Source organism: Manacus vitellinus, unplaced genomic scaffold (genome assembly GCF_001715985.3).
Source record: "Manacus vitellinus isolate BGI_N305 unplaced genomic scaffold, ASM171598v3 scaffold_3_pilon, whole genome shotgun sequence".
Taxonomy (NCBI): domain Eukaryota; kingdom Metazoa; phylum Chordata; class Aves; order Passeriformes; family Pipridae; genus Manacus; species Manacus vitellinus.
Window position 1 is genome coordinate 14,900,438 of NW_021940535.1, and position 25,478 is coordinate 14,925,915.

Below are 25,478 nucleotides of genomic sequence, written 5' to 3' on the forward strand. Positions count from 1 at the left end.
CTTTATTGCCTATGTCAACAGAGAAGCAAACCAATATCAGCTTGGTTGAAAGAAATCTAAAACTGATGTGTAACCTCTGAATCTTTTCAGGAATTTTTGGGTTCCCAGGCAGGATAAGTCTGTAACTAATTAACCAGGGGGTTTGATGGAAAAAAACAAGAAATCTGTTTTTTTCCTCCTCATTTCCTGTTTCTGAGAGGCTAGAAATGTTGAAAGAGTACAACTGCAGAGATATGAAGAAAACGTTGTGGTAGGGGGTTTAATTAAGTTGTTGACTTATTTATTTGTAATAAAAATTATGATTTGGTTAAGGGATAAGTTCATGTAGTATTAAAACAAGCTAATCTCCCCAACCTCCTAATTACAGACAGTTCAAAATGTGTCAGAAAGCATAGATTTGTGATCAACCAAAAACTGCAACCAAGAAGCCATGTATGTACAGAATCTCACATCAAAAAAACAATTTTTCATTGGAACAGCATCACTTTGGCTACTTCTGAAGCTATAACAGCTTTGTTTTTTCATTACCATTTTATCAGGCTAGTAATTTCCAAGGTCACTAAAAACTGAACTGCAGGGAACAATCCATTATTGGCAGAAAGCTTGACTCTGTGACCCCAGAGGTCCTTCCCCACCTCCGACTTCGATTACTGTATCAGATTTTGGTAGAAGCAATGCTCAACCAACCATCTTAAATTTAAAATAATGAAGGTTTAAAAGCATCCAGGTGGCTACGGAGATTTTTTTCTGCAGATGACGGGATCTTACAGGGCTGATTGCCCCACACTTTTACCAGCTTTACTCCACAGCATGATGCTGCATGATTTCAGAGTGGTTACGCAGAGTTTACTTTGATGTGACTGTGAGGGAGGAGCAGGTGCTTAGCCAGCATTAAAGAAAGACCTATTAAACATCACAGCTGAAGCTTCAAAAGTTTTTTGTTTTAAGCACTGAAACACTACCAAGCAACATATAATGCCATTAGAAGGACCATGTAAAAACCATCTGCACGGTGGATATTTATACATGCCATGATCATCTGCTAATGTACACATGTGGTATTAGCCCATATACTGTGATGTGGTTAAACAAGCTAGGAAATCACATATTTTACTACACATCCTCTCTATATATTAGCCAACCACAAATAGGAAGTTGTTGCCACTTCCGGAATTCTCACTATCCAGCATTACCATCTGACAACCTCATATTTGTTAACTAGCAGATTCCTAAAGTTGATTGGGATTTAATAGAACTGCCAAACAACTTTATTAGCCCCATCTAGAAAAAATTTGAAAAATGTTTTAAAGCCTTTTCAGGAGTTTGGAAAGAAGGTGGAAGGGACAGTGGTACCATGCTCTGCACGGGCAAGTTTCTGCACGGGCAAGTTTCTGCATGGGAGGTTATACTCCTCTAGAGCAAACTGAGGGGAATTCTGTGGAAAAAGTTAGTCTGTGTTGATCAACATTAAAAGAGACAAAAAGTTCAAACCAAAATATTTTGACAGGAAGATGGAACCCAGATAAGATGGTTTTGGGTTGAGGGTTTTAGTTTTTGGTTTTGGGGGGTTTGTTTGTTTTTCCTAAACACAGGCATTTGTAGCATCAAGAAAGACAGAAAATTATCTTAATAACTCTGAACTGGTGTAGGTCCTATTGGTTTACACCTGGAAATAACTACCAAGCTCAAAATATATAAAAAAATCAAATTAATAATCTCTTCTTTCAGGACACAAGGTAGAGTGTAACAGTTACTATAAAGAGCACATCTCATTCCACCATGTGAATAAAATTATTTTTAAGTAGAATTCTTTTTAATGGTTTCATTAAATTTCCAAAGTGCTTTAAAAAAATAAATTCACTTCAGACGAGAAAAAGATTGCAATTAGCAGTTGATAGCAAATGGTTATCAATTTGAAAAGAAAATATTTAGGAACTAGTAGAATGATATCAATATTAGATGAATAATAATGATAGATTGCAGTAGAAGTGGTATGTTTTACCCCCAAATACTTCTGAAGGAGAGGAAGGAAAATTGGGAATATTTTAAACTTTCCTGTTTTTTCTTTTCCATTTCACACATACTCTTCAATTTATGGACTGCATTTTTACTTTTCTCCTTTTCCTCTGTATGAACACACTGACTGAAAAAAAAATGCCTATGCCCCTGCCTTATTTCTCACCTTTTGTACTGCTGGCTTAACAGAAAATGTAATTTGTATATCTGTAGATGTTCACATTTTGAAGCGATAAGCGTATCTTTTTATATGGTTCTTGACATCCTCTAAGTTTTGAGCATATGTGGTATTTTGAAGTATATCTGGAAAATCTACTGTTGCTATTTTCCTGTCAGAAAAGTGAGAATTGATTCACTTGAAACAAATTTCAGGCTATTCCAGCCTGATAAACTCTTCAAGATAGAAGGTACCGCTCTTTCTTTGACTTCTACCTGACAGTAACAAACACAAATATCAAGAATGAATAACAGCTGTAACCTGAACAAGGTTCATTAAGCCATAACCCATTTTTCAAGGAGAAGATTTAAATGCTTGCTGTAGTTCCCATCCAAAGCCTGCTCTAGTTAATAAGACATAAATAGCCCTGAACTTGGCTTTGAGTCCTGAGAAGGAAGCGGGATCAAATTGATAGTGCTTCTAAACAGCATTTGCCAAGATACTCGGACTGCCTTAGGAGAGGGCAGTAGTTAAAATTTAGTGTTTAAATTCTGTTCCCATGGAAGTCAATGGCTAAACCTCTATCTCTCTTCAGTCAGGCCTTGAATTTACTCTAAGAGTTCAGTGGAGGTGAAAGAGAGAGACTGGCCTTATGTCAATCAAGCCTGTCGATATTGTTGGAGTTCCCTCAGGAGATCAGCTTCTCATGCTCTGCTACTTTAGATGGACAGATTGTGCAGACAAACAGTACAGAACTGCCAAAAGGCTGTTAATATCACCAAAAGCAACACTGGTATTTAAAATAGCCCAAAACCTTTAGAAGGAAGACGAGGGGGATAACAGTGCCCCCTTCTCAAATCTTGCAGCCTCTAAGAAATGTTCCAACTCATGAAGTGAACTTCAATTAAACTGGAAAATTCAACAACAACAACAAAAAAGCAAACTTCTAACTAATTCTGAATACATAATTTCCTTATTCCTTCATTCATTGGAAGGGAGATATATTTGAACTTCTACATATGCAAAAATGTATATATTCATGAGCATGTGCTTCATAAAGGAAGATGAAAGCTGCCATTTGCATTCAGTGAATCTTTTTCATTATTTCAGGTGCTCTGAAACTTCTAATGTTTTATGAGTTACTGAGAAAAGCTTGTTCTCCACAGTTTCTGATTCAGTCATATAGCATCATCTGTCCAGCAATGGCAAGAATTACATATATAAAAAGTAACAAGAACATTTTTATGCATTATATCTGTTTTTACTATGAATATTTTTGAAGACAGAGTATTTTTAGCATGTCAGGAAGAGTTTAATCTCTTCATATTTTACAAGAATGAAAGTAAAATTTTCAGTAGACAGCCTAGTAACATGTGCATTGTGAACACTCATGTGGGCCTTCACACAGATCTATTTTGTTAATGTGAAGAAAAATGATGAGAAAGTCATTGGCATGTCAATGAATGGTCAGTGCACGGTCAATGATCTTTTTCAAAGTATGTTTTAATGAGAAAGTTGGATTAATTTCTTTTTCAGCCTTGGCAAATCCTCCTCCACAATAAAAAAACTAAGCATAGTAATAACTGAGTTCACAATTACAAAAAGCATACAAATTGATCAAGCTCTGATAACTATTTTTCTTCCTAACTGCCTTCCAAATTTTAACTATCTTGATAACATTTTCATGTACAAATCACACAGAACATCTGATTGAAACACCCATGCAAGAACCAACCTCTTTGTCTCCTACAGATCTATCATTTGTAGTCTTTAAGAAAAATTTCACTCTATGCTAACATCAAAGCCATTTTGAGGAGACCTGTTTACTCATACAGTATTTCAGAGGGAGACCTGAGAGACACAAAAGCTCCAGAGAAAGGCAGGACAGAGCAAGTTAAAGTTCTGATTCTATATCTGGGCTCAGATGCATGTATCCAGCAGGACTAAGGTCTTCCTGGGTCCTTCAGAGCTTATTTACAAAATGAATTTTGCTATTGTTAGCTTTGAAAATATAAAAGTTCCAGGACTCCATCAACAGAGTGACTCTCTGCTCTAGTGAGTCCACTGGTTTCTAGGAAAGTTCTGTCACGCAATACTTATTCATCCCAAAGTCGTAAATAAATGAAACTCAAATTCAAGGAAGATTATAAAACAAAACCCTAGCTATTCTGCTTTTGGGAAATGAAGAATTACAAAAGATGGTACGTGGCACAAAAGGATAAAAGGACATGTAAGGACAAAGTATTAGCTTAGTAAGGAAACCACGAGAAATGAAGCAAATAAACACTTCATCCTACCCCACACGAAGTTGTTGAAGGACAGAATAGAACAATACATACAGAAGTCCATGATACAGAATGTGATGGCACAGGACAGACCCTAACATATACAAGAACCAGTGCTTTTAATGCAGGTCAAGCAATATATGGCACATTTCCTAGAGTCACAGAACCATATCCTGAGAAGGGACCCACAAGGATCGTCAAGTCCAATTCCTGGCCCTGCACAGGACCTCAACACTCACACCATGTGCCTGAGAGTGTTGTCCAAACACTTCTTGAACTCTGTCAGGCTTAGTGCTGTGACCACTTCCCTGGGGAGCCTGTTCCCCGGCCTAACCATCCTCTGGGGGAAAAAATCTCCTAATATCCAGCCTAAACCTTCCCCATCACAGCTTCATGCCATTCCCTTGAGTGCTGTCACCGGTCACTAGAGAGAAGAGATCAATGTCTGCCCCTCCACATTCCCTCGTGAGGAATTTGTAGACTGCTACGATGTTTCCCCTCAGTCTCCTCTTCTCCAGGCTGAACAAGCCAAGTGACCTCAGCCTCATATGGCTTCCCCTTTAGGCCCTTCACCATCTTTGTACGTTTGTTCAGTAGGTTTACAGTTAAACTGAACTACATGATATTCACTGGACGTGTACAGCTGATTATGAAAGCAAAAAAAGGAGTTACCATTGCATTTTAGTGTCTACAACACTATTGTTTTCATAAAACAGAAAAGGACGCCAAAGCAACAAATATAACGCAAACATCTATTTGGTTAAGCAAGTTAAAAAAAAGGGTTTTTCTTCTGATAAACTGTATTATAACTTAACTAATTACCTCTATTTCAACTCTTGTCTTAAGAAACAGGAAGCAATCCTTTCATCTCCTTGTATAATAATTATTTATAAAGAGCAAGAATACATTAGAAAGAAAAATAAATCTTAAAGGAGAAATAATGTTTTAAGCATAAAGTTAGTGCTTCTATCCTGTGAAACAGAAATTACTCGGAGCAGGTAGAATAAGTAATCATTTGTGTATGTTGGAGAAACAGCACACCAACTTTGAAGTGTGGTCCAGATTTTGTTGCATGCAATCCAAACACTCAAGCTACTACATAGAAAAGTTACGCTTAATCATATTGTTGCAGAAACACCCACAAATATTTGTTAGAGCAGATCAGCAACTAAGGTTGCCTTTCCATGAGAAACTGCAACACTCATTTTACTGTTTGGTTTTGCCTAAAAAACCATTTTCCTTTTAAAATTTTCACCGGAAGAACAGAGTGGGAGTACCTGATTCTGGCCTATCATAATGCTCCATTCCAATGTTGCTGATAAGGAGAAACTGTTATAATTGTTATAGAAACAGGTGCCTCAATATGGTATGGAAACTTAAATCAAAGTAGCAAAACTGAAATTAAAACAGTGCTGAAATGTTGTAATATAATGGTATATTTTTATTTTAACAAACTCCATTTTTCAAACAATTCTAGTGCTGGTCTCTGTTGGAGACCATGAATGCCTGACAAGCAAATCCAGAACAGAATTAAGAAGTTTATTATTTAACTTTATTAACTATTAACTAATTAAATAACAAACACACTGCACTTTAACACTGGATTCTGTCTTTATTTTAAACGAAAGGCCTGAATCAGAGCTCACAGAAATTAAGACATTCTCACTGAATTCAAAGCCACTCTACTAAACCCAAATTTAAATTTGAAGTAACTGTGAGTAAGAGTAGATCCTGGCCCAGGAGCTGTGCTAGAGAAACCAGCTTCCTCAAACTTGATGATACAGCAAAGTTCTGCCCTATTGGAGATCCCGAGGGTAATGCTGAAAAATAGCAGCTGTAGTTCATCCTTTGCACCCAATGCTATGACAGCTCTTCACAACCTTTAACTACTGGGTGAAAAGGAAGCTAAAGGAGTGAATTATTTCGCAGTTTTAAAATTTCTCCAAGAGCCTTTGCATCAAAAGAGGAACGGAATGACTGTGCAACCAAACCAACTAGGTATGTTCATCAGTTTGCAGAAATCATTTCACACGCCCCAAGCTCAGGCAAGTGTTTTCCATGACTTTTGGACAGGATCTGTAATCAACTGAAATTTAGAGCACACTCTTTTAATGTGCCAGTTCTAATTACAAAACACAGAATTTGGCTGGGTTAATACCTCCTCCAAAAAACACTTTGATAGACTCCCTTGGATTCCTGCCTCACTGGAAAAGCCATGTACCAAAAAACTGAGACAGTATCATATTTTGAAGAGAATTATTTGCTCCAAGTCTTGAAAGCACTTCACAATTATCTGTGAGATAGATAATAAATAATATTGAAACAAGTAGATATAAAAAGGTTTTTTTGTTAAATAAGCAAGGTCTCTAACTTGCTTAATCAGCACTGTTAAAAAGTGAATGCTTAAGAAACCAACCCACCTTTCCATGTCTAAAGAATTTTTGTGTGGAACTTAAGTGCCACAGCTTCCCTGTAATTCTGTCACGCCAGAGTAACTAAGCAAGACACTGAATAAAAAATAGTCTATGCAGCTCTTCTCAAAACTATGTAAATAGCAGAATAAAGATTTACAATAATACTATTGTCCCCTATCAAGAGTTTCTTCCCATTGACAACAGCTGAAAAGTGTGAACAGTTTTTCAAAACAAACCAACCAAAACCCCAAAATTATGTTTCTTATGGTTTTCTGTACATTTTGAAAATACTAATTACCGTCTGAGATTCTGACTTCTATGATTAAAAACAAAAAAAAGAAAGAAAAAGAAAAAAAGGCTTGCTTTTACCATTGTTATTCTATTGACTCACTGCTGCAGAGGCTCATTGGAGTACATGTTTGGGTAGGAGTTGATTCCTCCAAATTAAATGAAAAAAAAAGACAAACTTAAAATATATTCCTGAAAGCTTGTTAAAACATTTTGCTGTTTTTCATTGTGAATTTCTAGACAGTGCATGACTTGCCACACAGACACATGCTGGAACTAGGAGGGATCAGGTGCATAATACCCAACCCAAGATCTAGTGAAGTTGATGAGAACACTTTTAATACCTTCAATGGGTTGTTGCACAGGCTCCTAGCCTACGACTTGACCTGGAACTAAATACAACAGCAATTATGTTGGAGTATCTCTTAGAAACTTTGTTTTCACTTGCAGCACTTTTTTTTCCATGCAACCACTCACAAACTTCAAGTGCTGGTGTTTTATTGGGTCTTTAAACTTAAAGCTGCAATCTCTTCTTATTAATAACAACATGTAAAGAAAGGCAAGACAATGTCCATCCTGTCATCAGAACCAATTTTCAGGAAAAAAAAAATTACACAGTGATGTTGTGCTGTCTTACTGTGTTGCCTCTCATCCCAGAGAGGCATTAAAGCTTAAAGTTCATATATTGAGGCGGTGAGCTCTGAGTTGTTTCATGATTTTTAAAAAGTAGCACCCTGACTTTAGTGCATTTACTTCATCCTGGTATACCACCTGAATGCTCCTCTACCAATGCACACCAGCTGAGCGTGTGGTCCCAGGACTCCAATCCGCAAGTAGAAGAAGAGAAAATCTCACCCTCCAAATGTGGATCCAAACCCACTCTTTAAATCTCCCTCTGAGACTGCCCAATGAGCTTTCAGGAAAATTGTACCTCCTATACCTTTTTGTCCTCTCCCATCTCAGAAGTTATTTTGTTTGGATGAAAACGGAGATCTTGTATTTCTTACTGTTCAATTATTAAGGAACAGCAACAGACTCGGCTTCATCTGAAAGGCTCAGCGATTTTTAAATGATCTCATGTACCACAATTTATAATGGAAAATCAGGTACAAATAGTGTGAGATGCTTTCTAGTTCCTCTCTAATAGAAATAAAATGAATTCCTGGTAATGGGTGACCCTACTTGCTTCTGTGGTCACTCATTTTACTTTTTAGTGTTCTCTTTAGTAGTCTCAGGAGAAAAGAGCAAATGCAAAGCTTTTATCTGAAGCTGCTTCTCAAAACAATAGCTCTATGCTTCTGCTATAAAATCTATTTTTACTGTTCTCATAAACAAATACTATTGATCACAGAGACTTTGCTATTATTCCCACTAAGAAAAATGTAAGTGCACTGACAGTCCAGAGATAAAATTGTTAGAATTTATGCAGTACAAAGAATTAATTCTCACGCTGTTCATAAAAGGTTATTTCATGTAGCCATTTAAGGATTTTTTAATATGTAGTATGCAATTTATGTAAATTTATTTTATTATTTATTTATTAGTTTTTATTATGTATTTATTTAGATAAACCAGAACTTTATCATCACATCATTTGTCTGTATCAACTAGAACTAACACCAGAGAAAAAAAAAATCTCTTCCAACATATGTTTTCAATATAAACAAGCAAACCAGGCCAAATGTTTCATGTCAATACAATGATTTCTTTCCACCAACATAATGATAACTGCTGTAAACAGACATTTATTTTTTATAATTAAGGTTGAGTTTTGGCATTTGCTGTTCCCGCTCCAACACATGTCCAGAAGAGCTTATGCAACCCAGTGTTATACTCCATGAGTCAGTTATGACCATTAGCTTATTTAATTCACACATATGTGTTTGAATAATACTTTTTTTTTCCCAGTTAGGGAAAGACACATCTGTTGTGTCTTTGTGAATGGTCCCTGCAATAAAAAACCAGTCATATATGTAATGCTAAGATTATTTGGAGCTCTACTCATAGCCTGTTAAAGAGTAGCAGTAGAAAACATATAAAATGGGAAAAAATATTTCCCATTGTGTGTGGTCAAAGCAGTAACATGACCTTCTTGATATCACACTTGAAACAGTATATTCCTAAAAACACTGATTACTGTGGATGCATGAAACATTCCTGTGTAAATGGAAAAAAAAAAGCTAATTTTTAACCAGCTATCAATCTTCTAAACAGTTTAAAAATGCCTAATGAAAATAGTTTTATTTAAATCAGTTGTAACTAACACACATTCTAATAATGACTACTGGGTGCAGCAACAAAAACTCCAGCCACTTATACTCTAAGGCATAGATGAGCCATATAATTTTGCCACTACTGTGAAGGAAAAGCCAAAGGGAAAATTATTTTTATGGTTATTGCCCTTCTTTCATTTTACTCTTCTGCATTCACTGAAAGGTATAAAGCGTATGCCCTAAAATGAGTGCGTTTGCTAAGAGCATTGCCAGCTTCTCACTTCAGTGCAGGAACAACTTTAAAAAGTGGATTTGACTCTGACTGGTATAGGTTACACAGCAGAAACCATTTACAAGACAGCGACTCACTGGTTCTTAAAGGCAGGAGTCCATTTTGCTGTGGTAGAGAATATCCAAAATCACGCTAAAAAACCTGGACAGAATAATTAGTGTACCACAAAACCTCACTGCATGCTCTTACCATTTTCTTCCGTAAACAGGCCCAAAGAGAGGGAGGAAATATTTTAGAAACAACACATGACAGCAGAATATGGACTGCAGACTATGCAGCACCCATGGGACAGACCAATACCCCTCACAGCTTCAACTGGGTGCACTGGCTGCTCCTCATGGCAACTTCCAAGCACTGAGTCTGAAAGACACACATTTTTGGCTGCTACTGGGCTGAATGTCAACTGCTCCCCTCCTCAAGTGCCTGCAGGCAGGGAGCAAGTGTGGCACCGGCAAGTATGTGCTAGAAAAGGACATAAACAAAAATGTACGTGGAAAAAAAATTGCTGAGTAACTCTCATTTTCTTGAAGGGTAAGAAGGTAGCAAGGCCCTGTAGCATACAACCAGCTGAAGCTCCTGCCAGGACACGGAAGCTTTGCAGCAGATTAAAGTCTCTTCCTTCAAGGCACAATTGTACCTGTGATTTCCACGACAGAAAACTGCATAGTGCTTTCACTGGGAATTTTCCACTAAACCACCTATTTATGATGACACTTTATCCAAGGGAAAGACAGAATGAAATTATAATCTTTTCCCAAGACAATGGAATATCTTACTCATACTTCTTAGCTCTTTTCAAAAATGTGTTGATGATACCAACACTAAATCTAATGTGCTATGACATAAGAAAAATTCTATCCCTTGCAGCTTAAAAATCTTTTATTATCATCTGAGACAATATCCTAGAATATTAAATAGATAACATTAAACCCTTCTGAAATTTTCAAATGCAGAGCTCTCAGTTGAGGGTAGACAAGGAAGTAAACTTACATATTAGAGGCTGAGTGATAGCCTAATCCTTAACTCTGTGTAATACGTCTCAGAGGTTGTAGGAAGGTCATACTAGATCCTGCTTTGCCATGCACCCAAAAATTACAAAAAGAATAGGATTTCAATGCTAAGATTGGCAAAGTAAAAGTCAGTTCTCTACTCTTTCAGTTAAAAATACTGGAATAATCAGAACAGGAGCAAGCTAAGCACAAGAAAGAATAGGTGAAAAGGAAAAAAAAGGTATAGAAATATGCAAAGCAAAACACTTTAAAAAAATTAAGGGAAAAACAGGGGAAGAACAGAGAGGAATGCTTCTGAATTGCCCTTGAAAATGTTCTAGCTTCACAGAAAAGCAAATGAAATTCATGCCCTTCTCCATTTCTGGATGACAACAGGGGCCTTCACAAGCACAAAGACTGCAGCAAAAAAATAAATTCTAACTGCCTGAATGTCACTGCCTATAGCAAGCAGAATGACAGAAGTTTATAAAAAATGTAGTTTATCTGAAAACAGAGAATGAAGACCTGTTCTGTTACACTTTGAGGAACCCACTAAGACTGTGCCTAGTCTCAGAGCAATTGTATGGCATCAAATCACTAATGGAACTGGGGAGACTGTTGAGTCTTCTCTACACAAAAAAACCCGGTCTCTCTTATCAAAGTCAGTTTAAAAGTTTATCTCAAAATCTGCAGATGAGTCAACAATTAGATGCCATGGGAAATACAATTAGAGATGACTACATAAAGATGAAAAAGCAAGGACCTCTCTTCCACATAAATTACATTATGAGAAATAGTAATAGTCTCTTATGCCAAAATCCAATCATTCTCTAAGGTTTTGTCCCCATTGCAGTGGGATCCTTCCTTGGCTTACAGGCATGAGGATGCAGCCATACTGGCATGATGAGTCTGTGTGCAACTCTATTCAAAGCATGATTACAACTCAACAGCAGTATCAAAGTATAGTCTGGCAAAAGCCGTTTCCAGCTGATGTGAAACAGCAATTTTCTTCAGAGTAAATTATTTCATGAATCAGCCAGCAGGGAGTGACAACATTCTGCTACCAGTGACTAAGTATACGACCTCTAGGTTGCAATTTCCATCAGCTTAAGAAGAGTCCATTGAAAACATGATCATATTTTTCACTCTACTGTTAACAGAGATGTTAATCTGGCTCTGTTTCCCTTCTTTCTTCTTCTTTTTTTCTTTTTTTTTTACTTTTTGCCAGCTTTATTGCTTGCAGTGTAGTATTTCCCTGGAGACAGAGAACAAAGTCTAGAACAGGTTGCTAATAAAAATTGAAGACAACACAGTAGAGTAAGAATTAAAGGGCAACAACTTTTCTACTTGCCTAGCAGAGACCTCATGCCTTTCTCCCGCCATGAGAAGGCAACTTAGTATTGAACCTTGCAAACTGATAAGAGACAAACATACTAAAGTGAGAGGGAAAAAACCTTTTTGAGAATGTTTACTGGTACACATCCAGAGACAGAGGAAAAATCCCAGTCCTGAATATGGTCAGAAGAGGTTTAAATGAAGGGTAAGGTAAAGACTGAGTAATGAAAACATGAACACTGCCCAAATTATCAAATGTTCTCCAAATGCTTCAGCCAGAATCGGCACACAAAATTTCTAGCTAAAGAAGCACAACAGACTGATGTTAGTATCAATGCTAGCAAATTAACACAACAGTAGAATACTGTACCGCCTTATGAGGCTTGATTGTAACAAAAAAACATGGTAGAAAGTGCTCTATTTATACCTTTAATAGATAGGTATTCTTAACTTTAACAGAAGTGTTGAGCAGAGGAATAACAGAACCCTAGATTTTATTCAGCATCAGGATTCTATTTGACTGTTGATTCTAACAGGAGCCAAAATCAATGGCAACTTAAAAAAGTTGCCATTAAGCCACATTTGTTATTCCTATGCAGTACAGTTCCATTTCTTGGGTGGGGAGGACAAAGCCTCAGACTGTAAAACTCTGCTCTGAATTTAGAAGGACAAGCTTCTAATACTGATAATCAGTGATATTAACACTCCATGCCAAAGGGTGTAGGAATCTGCATTGAATAGGCCAGTATGGACTTGTCGGTGGAAAAGAAGATGGAAAACGCAAGATTTTTTTGCCTCCACGTCTGTCTGAGGTGTCCTGAGAACTGGCCTACTTGGAAATGTGCCATATTCTTAGTGAGGATCTATCGAATTGTGCATTCAGTGGGACAGAGTCATATGAGATTTCCTGGAAACTTATTGGGCAGCTACATGGTATGTGTAAGGGCTTTTTAACTGTCCTGGAAGGAATATATTACCTGGCCTGAAATACAAGGACATGTGACATCAGATGCAACCACAGTGTCTCAGGGCTCAGCCCAGTCCATTTGCAACAGACTGCTCTGGTCCTGGATAAGCAAAAATGAAAGTGCATTTGGGCAAGAGCTTTTGCTTTTAGGGTGCCTATGTGCCAAACCAGAATAACATTACATGCTTCCTCTAGGAAGGCTTGCTTTACAATACTGAAAGAAAAATACAGTTATTTGAAATGGTCAACGCAGACCAAACTAGCTTGCTTTTATTATCTCATATTTACATTATGCAATATGTACTAGTGCTGCAGGATTAGGGTATAAGCATGCCTTTGTAGTTCTCAAGCTACCTCATGCCATGCTGCTTTAAGGTAACTTCAGCAGCCACTTTTTGCATACTTAAGATGGGGGTTTTTATGGTGCTCATCACAGACTTTGTTTGTAGACACTTTACAAGCACTAATGACTTCATTCTCCCAGTAGGTAGTGAATTATTTCCTTTGTTTCGCAAAGAGATGAGCTGCAGCATGGGGATAATGCAAGTTGTCCAGTGTCATGCAGACACTGAGTACAGATCTCCTGGGTTCCTGTGTAGATTTATTCACAAGATAACCGTTCTCAAATAGCTCTGCCTAGCTGTGCTATTTTCTCAGCCCCATTTCCCACTTTACTCTATTTCGGGAAAAATCTCTTTCACCTATCCAAGTTTGCAATGACACCATCCGCTCACTAAAAGGCTTCACTGGAAGACAGCTTGATCTACACTGCTCATGAAAATTGAGCTTGTAGTGATAGCAAGGACTGGATGCAATTATAGACGTACACACAGACACTTCTCTCTGCACATAGCATGTATGCATATACATATATACTATCAGGTATCTGTAGAGAGTTATCACATATAGAATGTCAGAACAGTCAAAGCACAGTTATCTAAAGCTTCAAATAAATGTGTATTATTCACTGTAATATTTAGCTATTCCAGGCTAACGCTCCTATCTATGTCCCTAGAGGGCAATGTCACCTAACAGGTTGTGCTCATGTCCCTGTCATCTTCATATGAAGTCAAAGATGATGTTATTGTGAAGACAGACAGAAGTAAGTCCGTACTTAATAAAATTTTATTTGTTTAAATATAGACTTTACTTTCAAGAAGTTTTGAAGGCTGATTTCAAGAACAGCTGGATTGTCTAAAATTTACCTCCTTTTACAAACCTCTGGGATTATCCCTATGTCAAATAGCGTAAGGCACAAGTAAAGAGACGGTTCAAGGCACTAAGGCCTTAGAGAATAGCATGCAGAAATCTGAATGCCTGCACAAGGGAAACTTGAAGGAAAACAGAATGGTCATTTTCTTGCCTGTGTTTATTGTCTTGCTGTTTCTCATTTATTGTTCTTTTTGCAAAGTTTCCTGTTGGCAAGGCAAAAGTTTATTCTCACTCCACATCTACTCTCAACACTGTTCAGTTTGCATGCTATGGCTCTGACGACTCTGGTGTCCATAATTTCAATGGTCTCTTCTTGTTCAGGTGCGAAATGAAACCCCTCACTTCAATATCAGTGTTCTACCTCTGAACAGAAAATGATGTTTGGGTCGTGAAGTTTCCCAGTAAAGTTGCCGACAGTATGACTGCAAGGGAAGCTGTGACTGTTCAACATCTTTTAAAAGCAGAACAAAAATTCCATGTAATTGCCTTATTGATGGATTCAGTAGCCTGAATTTAGCCTCTGAAATATAAAAATGAAGGCTTCTGTTGTTTGCTTCCTTTTTGTTTTAAATGATTGATAATTATTTCACAAATGTCTTCCCCTGACATTTGATTTGCTAGATAATACACAAACATACAGTTTCTAATGGGTTTTCTGGCCTTTTAACCTAATTTCTTTTCTCATTACTTTTCATTTTATTTCTAATTCCGATATAAAACCTATTTTCCAGAAGATTTTTGCATGATCTGAAACTTCCTCACTTTAATAACATACAGAGTCATATTTTAAAACAACTACAAAGCCAAGATCAATTATAGCAGAGAAGCATATTTTTAACTTTTCTCTTTCATGTTGAACTCCTTTGCGCATATTCTCTCCAAGAAGGTCCCAAAATTATGATGGAAATGAATAATTATTTTGTGTATGTTAACCTTTTAAAAAATCTGCCATGTGCAAACATTTGAGTGAGGACAAAACAAGAGAGTTCAGCAAAAGAACACATATATTTTTCTGTCAAGCTACCAGCTGGCATAGTTACTCTATTGTAAAGATTTATTAGCTAATTAATGATTAGGCATAATACAGAATAAAAAATGAAAATGCTATCTTTTACATTTTTATGACAGAAGAGGGAAATAACAGCTAAAACTTGAGAGACATATATGAGCGTGTACAAAAAAGAAAAAAGAAAAGAAAAAAAAAATCTCAATATTAAAGGAAGAGAAATAGTGAGTAAGAATTCCAGTACACTCACTAATTGCAGTGGCAGTGACTATTAATAAAGTCTGGTAATTTATTTGCTATAACAGCATTTACAATCTTTGGAAAAAAGAAGGTTTTAGTAGCAATTGTTCTGAATGTATCCTCAGGATTGTATTAATTTACTTAAATTTCATCTGTGTGAAGAATTAAACTGCTTTTTTTGCTTTTCCTCAGCCGGTATAAATCTGCTGAAGTCAGTGGGACCTTGTGATTTTTGGTCTTTTGGCACTCCAGGTTCACCAAAACAATTGCCTTTTGTGTCTTTTGATATAATCCTACATGACTTGGAGGGAGACATAATTTCTTTTCCAGTCAAGACTGTCAATATGACATCTGTATATCATTCTTTACAAAGACTTAGTAAGACTTCCTAGCACTATAGTAAACAAATTAAATGCATTTTTATATTGCTACACTATTCAAAAGATTGTTACCTGCTCTAAGATTCAGAACACAGGAAGTCTTCTGAAAGAGAAGTCTAAAGAGAACACATCCAATCTGCTATTTAACCTACTTTTCCCATTCTAAAGTGTTTTTTTTTTGTTTTGTTTTGTTGGTTTTTTTTAAAGGTGTGGCTCTGGGTAGAAAGGATAACGCAATAATGATCTTCAAGCAACAATACCTATATTGTAAAATCACAATTTATTCAGATGTCCTTTCCAGTGTAGTCTAAAGAAATAACCTGACATGTTAACACTCAGGTTTCTATTTAAGCAAAAAAAGAAAAAACAGAAGTCCTTAAGAAATAGCCTCTAAAAACATGTTTTTGACTCTTCTTCCTGAATTCCACTGACAAAAGTAATGAGTGAGGTGACAGGAAACCTGATATTAATTCTGCAAGTTCTAACTAGATGTGCAGGAGATCTAAGCCCAAGGAATAGAGCTCAAATACAGAGCAAATAGGCAATTATTCTGAGCAGAAAAATTCTGTGCCTGATGATGACTTGCCTGTCTCCATTCTCTGGTGTCGGTTCTACAGAGACTGTAATCGTCTATGCTGATGCCTGTATTCAATCTTAATGCCTGATACTGAGTGATGGGAAGCTGTAGGGATTCTTGCAAGATTCACTGTTAATGGGTTTAACTCAATTGGCATGTCTGCTGGGATATTTCATAAATACATAACCTATGCTATGTGATTGGAATAATTAAATAGAATCACACAGAGCACACATCTCAACACGGCACTTATTGTTCTACAACTTTTGCAATCTTCAGCTTTACCTTAAGTCAGTAATTTTTTTTTTAAATAATAAATTCTGGTAAGAGGATATGGAGTGCTTTCCCCTCCTTTGCATGCACTCATGCACACACACACAGTTCCCACCTTTGAGATCTCAGTCTCTGAAGGAATCCAGCTTTCAGAAAGCAAATTTTTGCCATATGATGGGATGGCCACAGTTCTTCTCTACTGTCTGTGTGGACCATTCTATAATACAGATTCAAGCTATACACAGAAAATGAACATTTCTGTCAGAAAGAAGATACAGATTTTGCATGAAAACTTTTTGAGAAAGAAAACTCTGCTGCAAATGTGCTTTTCAAGCAGCTTAAATCTATCCAGCTGTTTTTCCCCACATTATTATTCTTCTGCCTCTTGGTCCTCTCTTTTCCATATGCTACCTTTGTTAGCATATGACATCCAAGAGGTTTATTTGTATGTAGGACCTCTCTATATGTAATGCAGTTGCTACAGTTTCTGACCTATCTGAACACTATCATTTGCAGTCGACTACATTCATTGACGTGAATGGACTTTCATGACATGGATCTCAATGATGCACCAGTAGCCATTTCCTCAGTATTTGCCTCTCTTGCATTATTGTATTAAACAAAAAGGGGAAAGTGACATAGGGTCCACCTCAGGGAAGGGTGTTCCAATTTACTGTGACAGATAATTCAGGCATGGTGACACCATGCATGGCTCCTTCCTCTAAACCTATCTTCTTTCTTTGTACAATCTTCCTAGTTTCTTCAAAATTAAGGAGGTATACTGAAAAAAATATATGTTCAGATGTACAGGACTATCACATGATGCAAAGTGTTCCCACTCAGTCTGTATGAGAGAATTCCATGGGTTTATTCAGTTTGCTAATGACCATCTTGCTGTAAAAAAATGATAACGCAATCTTCATTTCCAATCCCATCAAAATGTGTGGCTAAAAATTATTTTCTGAAAGCTGGATCTCGTCAGATCTTCTCATAAGAGTTTATATGACTTTTCTGATGATCAATATGAACATGAGAATGTTGGCCCCAGGAACTGCATAAGGTAAGGCTGACAAGCAAGAAGCCTGCCAAATCAAACAAGGAGGATCATACAATTTCAGTTTTAAGATCAAACTGACAATGTGTTGCATTTGTTTTTAATAGTCATGCTTAGTTAATTCCATCCAGTTATTAGTTGTTGAAACTTTAGTTTGAAATAAAAAAAATCATATTACAAAGTAATTTAACAATGGTTGTTACCAGTTAAGTCTTTTAGATGTGCAACTATGCAAATCCACCAAGCACTACTCTGACTATATTTTCATTACTTGGATGAAACTGCTGATAGAACAACGAATTTAGATAGTCATCTCCTACTTCATTTACAACTTGTATTTCAAAAAGAAATTGTGTGTAAGGTAACTTGTTCAACAGTTTCACTGTTCTTCATCTCAGATAGTTGCCATTTCAATTTTTTCCTCCTTGTTTAGTAAGGATACAAATACTGAGAATAAGTATGGAGTCAAGAATGCAGTTTAGGACATTTGCCAGTACTGGTCCCATTTCCAAAGTACAGGCTCTCTGAAATGTGCATGCTTCAGTTTAGACATAGCCAGGACAGAAATACAGATCTAGATACAATAAAAGTTCCCATTTTTGGAGAACCATGAAAATGCATATATTTTACAAAACTTAAAGCATAAAACCAAAAATTGAAATATTCATCTCAATACTCTCTGCTGACTCCCTCCTCCAGTTGTCCTGAATAAGATATTTGAAGATTCTGGGCTCTTCAGTACTCTATCACATGGCAAGTTAAGAAAATGACCCTTTATCCTTACAACCTTGCTCTGGTGCATTTCATATCAGCTCTCACTTGGACAGCTGATCACATTTCCCACCAGTCCAGTTTTCCTTATTGCACTGAATGACTCCATGTTTGGTGTCATTGTATTTTCCATTACACTTATTTCTTGACTACCTAATTGGTTGACTTGAGTCTTACAACACCCAATAAGTCAAAAGTAAAAATCCTGACTAAAGATATCTTCATGTTTCAATAACCCTGATTACACTCATAGAACAATGCAGAGGAAAACCAACAAGAACAACAACGAACTCGCCCCCTAAAGGCATAAATGGACCATTTTATTCCTATAATACGATAACATACGGGGCTGAACATCCTATCATCACCCTCACCATTATTATGGGCTTGAATTACTGGGACACAAGGGAGTCTGCTGTATTGGGTTCCCTATAAGGAACAAATGAAGTGTTTAGTACTGAAGTACAAAACTAGAAATAAAAGACACATAAGATGATATCTGGCACTGTTCTTTATGCACAGATAATGTAACTTGTCGGTTTTCTAGTTGTAGATAGAGACTTTGCAAACAGAGTTTTAAGGATGGACCATCAGGAGAAGAACTGTGATAGGGGACTTAGAGGTCCTTACATTCTAGATACATACAACACAGAAAAAGAAAAATAATGCACATTTTACAGGAAAGATGGACCAAGAAAAAGGCATTACAATCCAAATGAAAGTTAGTTCAAACTCATGTTCAGGACCATTGAAATACCTGAGGTTACATTGTTTGACCATAATGCAGGAAAGTTTTGTGATTTTCATTCAGGAGAGAAATGCTATGAAATTACATCCCTTCAGACAGAAAAACAAATACTTTGGAATAAAATAAAATACCGTACTTTTGTCTGGTTCCAAGTTTTCTGTTTGTTTTTTTTTTTTTCAAATTTTCTCTCCTTGTTCTCAGTTTTCCCTGTTATTTCAACTTAAAAGTTTCCTTCTTATTTTTTAAGGGGAAAAAATCAGCACTTCTTTTAGAGGCTGGCAACTCTTCCTGAGTTCTGCAACTTGTGCCCTTGTCTAGAGATATTTAACTTTGACTTCAACTTCTGCTCTGAGTGACAAAACGAAAATTAGATCAAGTTCAGCATTGTTGCTGTTGATACTTCCTTTGTGAATTCTTTCTCTTACCATTTTCACCCAAATAGTTCTTTCAGTTATTCCCATTTTTTTTCATCAAGACATTTAATTTTTATGTATCTGCAATATATTGTGCTGCAGAGTTTTGTGGCTATTAAAGCACTGAATCTGTGTTTTACTTAACCATATGAAATAAAAAAAAAATAAGTTATTAAATATTTCACAAAATGTGTGGGTTTTTTCATTTTTTGGCACTTTGGAACTAATTCTAAAATTAAAATTGAACAAAGAGCTATTTGCTGTTCTCTGTGTTGCTCTGGAACAACTGTACCAAGAACCACAGAAATAAGAAAAAACTCAGTACATGATTATTCAATTATCACTAGAAGTGGTGGTAGCAGTGCATGCATACTGCCTTGGAAAATACCAAGATAATATCTATGCCACAAAGAGTACACAATATAAATTAGAGAGACAATATAATGAGAAACACATACAGCCTTTGAATAGCACATTTGCACATAAATGAATTGAAAATAACACATATTCCATAAAAACATTTCTTGCTCTTTTTCTTGTAAACTCCTCTTAATTGACACATCTTACCACGCTGCAGCATGACTGCTAAATTTGCAAAGATATTAACACCAAGAAATTCTATGTAGGTGTTTATTTCTGCTTGTAGCATGCATTTGAGAACTGTGAGAGAAAGATGAGGCTGGGCTAGATCCAAAATTCTTGGAAGTCTAAACGTTTAATGTTAGTAGTTAAAAAATCAGTTTCTTCAAAAGTGAGGTCAAGATCTGCTCCTGTCTTTCCCATTTTAGGTCAAGCCTCTAAATACTATTTTGATTTCCTACTTAAATGAAGAAAAATTGCATATGTTATAATAACCCTGAATATTCCTTTACTGCACCTTCTGTGGGGGTAACCCAGTATTTATTAATTTGATACTGGTAACAGGCACTACCTACAGTAGAATATCTGGTGAATCAATCACTATTACCATAGTGGTACATTATGTCTCAGTCCAAGGCTTTTGTGTTCACAGCACAAAGTAAAGAATGTTTATTACAGAAAAACTACCAACTTCAAGCCAAGCATGCTGTGTTATCACATATTTTATTACAACTTGTGATACTAGACTACGTGCAGCATGCTCATCTGCAAAGTGGCTTTCTGAGGGAGGAGATGGGGGAGTCTCATCTCTCTGCCATAACAAACTGTAAGAGAGAGGCATTACAGCTAAGTCCATAATAAAAGACTGCATCGTGCCATCCACAGTTCAAGTAATTTTTTATATTCTACTGCACTTGGTATTTAGTTTTAACACTGAACAAGTTCCTTTTCTCTCTCACTGACAGGTTAGCACCTTTCCAAATCACTTTTTAAGAGACCTGGAAAAACTTACACTGCTCTTCCTTTTGCTCTGTGCAATCAGAACCAAATTTTTGTTGAAGAGAATAACACTTAAACCACCAGACCAACTCTTACTGTAGGGACAATCAAAGTTAATTTTCTGTGGAGTTCATGGGGGAGGCTTCTCAGGACAATTTTTCTAAGCAACGCCTAATTCTACAGAGACGGTGGCTACCTGCTTCTGCCAGTCTGCCTATAAATCAAACTCAGTAGGTTTTACTAGGGACAACTGTGATATTTTGCTGCTAGTAATATCATGTTTCCTATGAAGCTCATATACACACTTGCTAAGTGAAAACCCTGCTAAGGGTATGTGTTCTCTCTCCAGAGGCAGGGAAAATGTAGCAGAAGGAACTAAGCATACACAGAGCAAATGGTGGAACCACACCAAGAACAAAGAAGCTCTTTGCCATCAGCTCTATGGTTTCTAAGCAAGATTCTCTCATGGTACTAAACTTTGAGTTTTCTGGAGGAATTGTTTCACCTTAAAACACATATAGGCATTACAGACTTCTACATGTGAGCTGTTCCTCTATAATCAATTAAGAGACAAAAGAGCAGTCTTGTGACTTGGGACATATAACCAATTTCAGGAGAAGATGAAACACGAATTGAAAATGCCTATTTCCTTCCATTAACTGTGAGAGGAAACCAGATGATGTAGTAAGATGTAAGCTTCTACATCCAGCTTCTGGTGGCTCAGTTCAGTCTCTTGAGGCTACAGATTAGAATTGCTACTCATAGAAGTGCTTACCAAAATGAAGTGAGATTTGATCTTTTCTAATCTTTTTGTCTGTCAATAATATAAAGATAGCAATATACTTAATATAATATACTCATAATGTTGAAAAGAAAAAAAAAGGACAGTTAAATCATAAAATCCACTAAGAAAGCAGGCAATAGTACTTTACATATGGAAGTTAGTGTTTCTGATGGAAAAAACCCCAAAGTTTCTTGGCTGCTTGTTGATGACATGGCAGGAGTTGATGTCTTTGATTTAATATCAATGCAAAGGGCACCTTAGGCTGCAATATTATGTCAAATGGCCCTACAGCAAACAGAATTCATTTTCCAAAGCCAAAAGGAAAATGGACCTTGATTTTATACATGAAATGTATGTGTGCATATGTGTTGGTTGAGAGAGCTGCTTATGCACAAGGACATTATCTTCTTTGTCTGTGTTACAATAACTTATCCTTTAGCTTAACAGGTCTTATTTCTGACACAGTAATGGACAAATGTGAATGAGAGTTCAGGGAGGATTCCTTTCAGCCTTCTTTGTTGTGCAAAACAAAAAGGGAAACTTCAGGAAGAGTTTGATTAAGACTCCAATGTTTCTCTCTTTTTGACTTGTCTGTGAAAACTGTCCTCACCATATACATGGGTGAAAGACAATAATAATGACAGAAATTAACATTGCCCCATTTTCTCTCCCTCCAGAAGACACTCATATTTGATCCACATCATGGGCTCAGTAATCATCTTCAGCCCCTTACTTCTCTTAACCATTCACTTGTATGCCACATTGGTCCAGCATAGCAGATGCTTTCATTAAAAAGGCTGAGAAATAGAGATGCTTGCTGGTCTGGCCTGGAATTTGGAAAGAAACTCAATTTAAAATAAAAATGAATTTAAATGTCTCTGGATATGGCACTGCTGAAAGAAGCACTGCTGAATCTCTCAATTTATTCCACCAAGAACTTTCAGGTTAATATATATTAATGTATTTTTTGTAGGTCTGCAATGCATGTTTGATTTGTTTCTCCTAGAAGCAATTTAAATTTAAATTCCAAAGCTGTAGACATCTGAAGAATGCTTAGGTTCTCTTAATCATGGCAAAACACCATATATAGGGATTAAAAGGAGTCAACAGCTACAGAGAGTCTGCTTAGAGAAGCAGACATTTGATAGCATTAAGGTGGAATAAAAACCAACAACAACTAATAATAATTAAAAAAAAAAAATCCCTTAAAACTTCCAGATAGATTATTAGACCCAGGAGGCTTGGTTCTGGTGTTTAACCAACACAGTCAATTACACTCGACATAAGAGTTGAGAGAGGAACAAAAGTGAAGAGACCTGTTCGAGGTAGCATCTGAAGTAGCATGTGCAGTTCTGGGTTTCTCAGAACGAGGGAGACATGGAACTCCTGGAGTGGGTCCAGTGAAGGGTAACAAAGATGATTAAGGGACTGTCCTCTTACAAGGACAGGCTGAGGGAGCTGGGCCTGTTCAGCCTCAAGAAGAGACCACTGAGAGAGGACCTTAACAATGTCTGTAAGTATCTGAAGAGAGTGTGCCAAGAGCATGGAGCCAGGCTGTTCTCAGCAGTGCCCAGCAACAGGACACGGGACAATGGGCAGAAACTGATGCACAGGAAGTTCCACCTGAACACGAGAAAGAACTTTATTGTGTGGGTGACCAAGCACTGCAACAGGTTGTGGAGTCTCCCTCACTGGAGATATTCAAGAATCTTCTGGATGAAATCCTGTGCAATGTGTAGGATGACCCTGCTTGAGCAGGGAGGTTGGACCAGATGACCCACTGTGGTCCCTACCAACCTGACCAATTCTGTGATTCTGTGAAAACTCTTCACATTCACAAGACTACTCTGACCCTTCTTTGAATTAAAGATGATGACGGACAGTAAGTTGCAGCAAGCATTTCATGCACAGTGGGCAAAGGTTGTGAGCAAACAGCTGTGGTCCACAGAGGACAGGGTTTTTTTTTCCTATTTCCACAAAATTTGAACCACAAGAGACAGCTGTGCCTATTGGGACTCCTCTGTCATGTTGGGGATCTCTGGCCTCCAGCTGTCAGAGGAGGTAAGGGGCAATTGTAACTGTGGGAGTGATAGGAGATGCCTAACCCCTGCAACCCCAGTCATATGGTAACAATCACCATATGCAGAACACCCAACCAAGGAGCACTCCTTGGAGAAAGGCGTAAGCTGGCTTTTGCGAAGTTTGACTTGGGACACCTTTTTACAGTGACATAAGAGGAATAGATGTTGACACCTTCTGTGTCAACAAGGGAAAATCAGGTCTACTTATCCTGGGTTTCCTTGTCTTCATGCAGCTGCCTTTCACAACACTGGCCATCGATGTAACAGTATTTCACAAATTTATGCACAAAAGGCTATAAGGTGTTAATAGCAAAAAGTGACACGTTTCTCAGTGGTCTATTTTTGTTTCTGCAATTTTATTTTTTTTTATGGAAAACCTACAAATTCTATTAAAAGACCTTGGCTGTCTTTCACTCTCTTTACTGATCAGACTGGCTAGCAAGTGACTTCTTGGTAGCTGAGAAATTCCCGTCTTCCGGACTTAACTAGTAACATCAATTAACACAGTGGGAAATATAAATATTTCTACCATGCAAGTGATCATTGCAAGGCAACCAAACTCTGTTGATCAGGGTGAATGATGACTCCCAATACCTGAGCAAGTTTCTACTCTCCAGTAATGTAAAAAAAAAAAGAATTGGAGAAATGTTTTTTTTACCTTTGTCAAGAAAGAAAAGCTAAATTCTCAATGAAAAAAAAAACCCAAACTGTATTTGTCAGAATGTGAAAATGTATCAGAGATATAATGTTTATTAGCTTCTATTTAGGATCTTCCTCACACCAAGGTACTTTAAAATAAGAAGCAGCTGAGGAGAAATCAATGCTGGCATCCATGGATGTTCTGTATTCATAGGGATGCCTCCTCTGATTGATTAGTTGGCAATATGAGATAAAAACAATTTAAATTTTTTTAAAAAGAGCTTAATGAGAGCAAAAGTCTCTATGAGAGAAGAGTGGGATACTAACAGCAAAACAAGGAGGGGATCCCTAACAGCTCCTCTAACCTTGTTTTATTACATATTCTGTACATGGACAGGAGCAGTGGAAGGAGAATGGCTTCATCCCTAAATTTGACCTACTGAGGTAAAATAACAAGATTAAAACAGTTTAGGCATTGCAGAGTACAAGAGGAACTATCTGGCTGAAATCATAGCAGAGAGCCATTTATTCTTTTCCAGTTTGTAAACTAGACAGCCTTATTCTTATTTCTTTATGCTTTCTTATTTCTTACGGGAGACATAATAACTTCTCCCTACTTGCACTGCTGCAAAGCTAATCCTCCAAGCTTGCACACAGCACTGGTGGTATGATGCAATTGTACACAGTAGCTTCAGGTCAATCCAGCACCTTATACTACCTTCAGAACACAGTCCTCTCCAAAAGAAATACTTCTCATAATTACTAAAACACATGCAGAATGCCCCTTTCCTCTTTCATACAGAATTTCATAGGCTGTACTATATACATGTATACTTCATAGCCACAGATACCTATTTTAGCAAATGTTTAAACAGGGAGCGGAGGAGGACCTGGAGCATTCACAAAAGTATAGATGAATGAAGCTTGACACTGGTATGAAACATAAATTACACTCAGTATGAATGATATGAAACATAAATTCAGT

At 37.0% G+C, this 25,478-nt stretch overlaps 1 protein-coding gene across 6 annotated transcripts in view; it reads right to left on the minus strand.

Moving 5' to 3' along the window:
* Positions 1 to 25,478, minus strand: part of RBMS3 (RNA binding motif single stranded interacting protein 3) — a 598,526-nt gene that overhangs the window by 91,348 nt on the left and 481,700 nt on the right. The gene's annotated exons all lie outside the window — the stretch shown is intronic.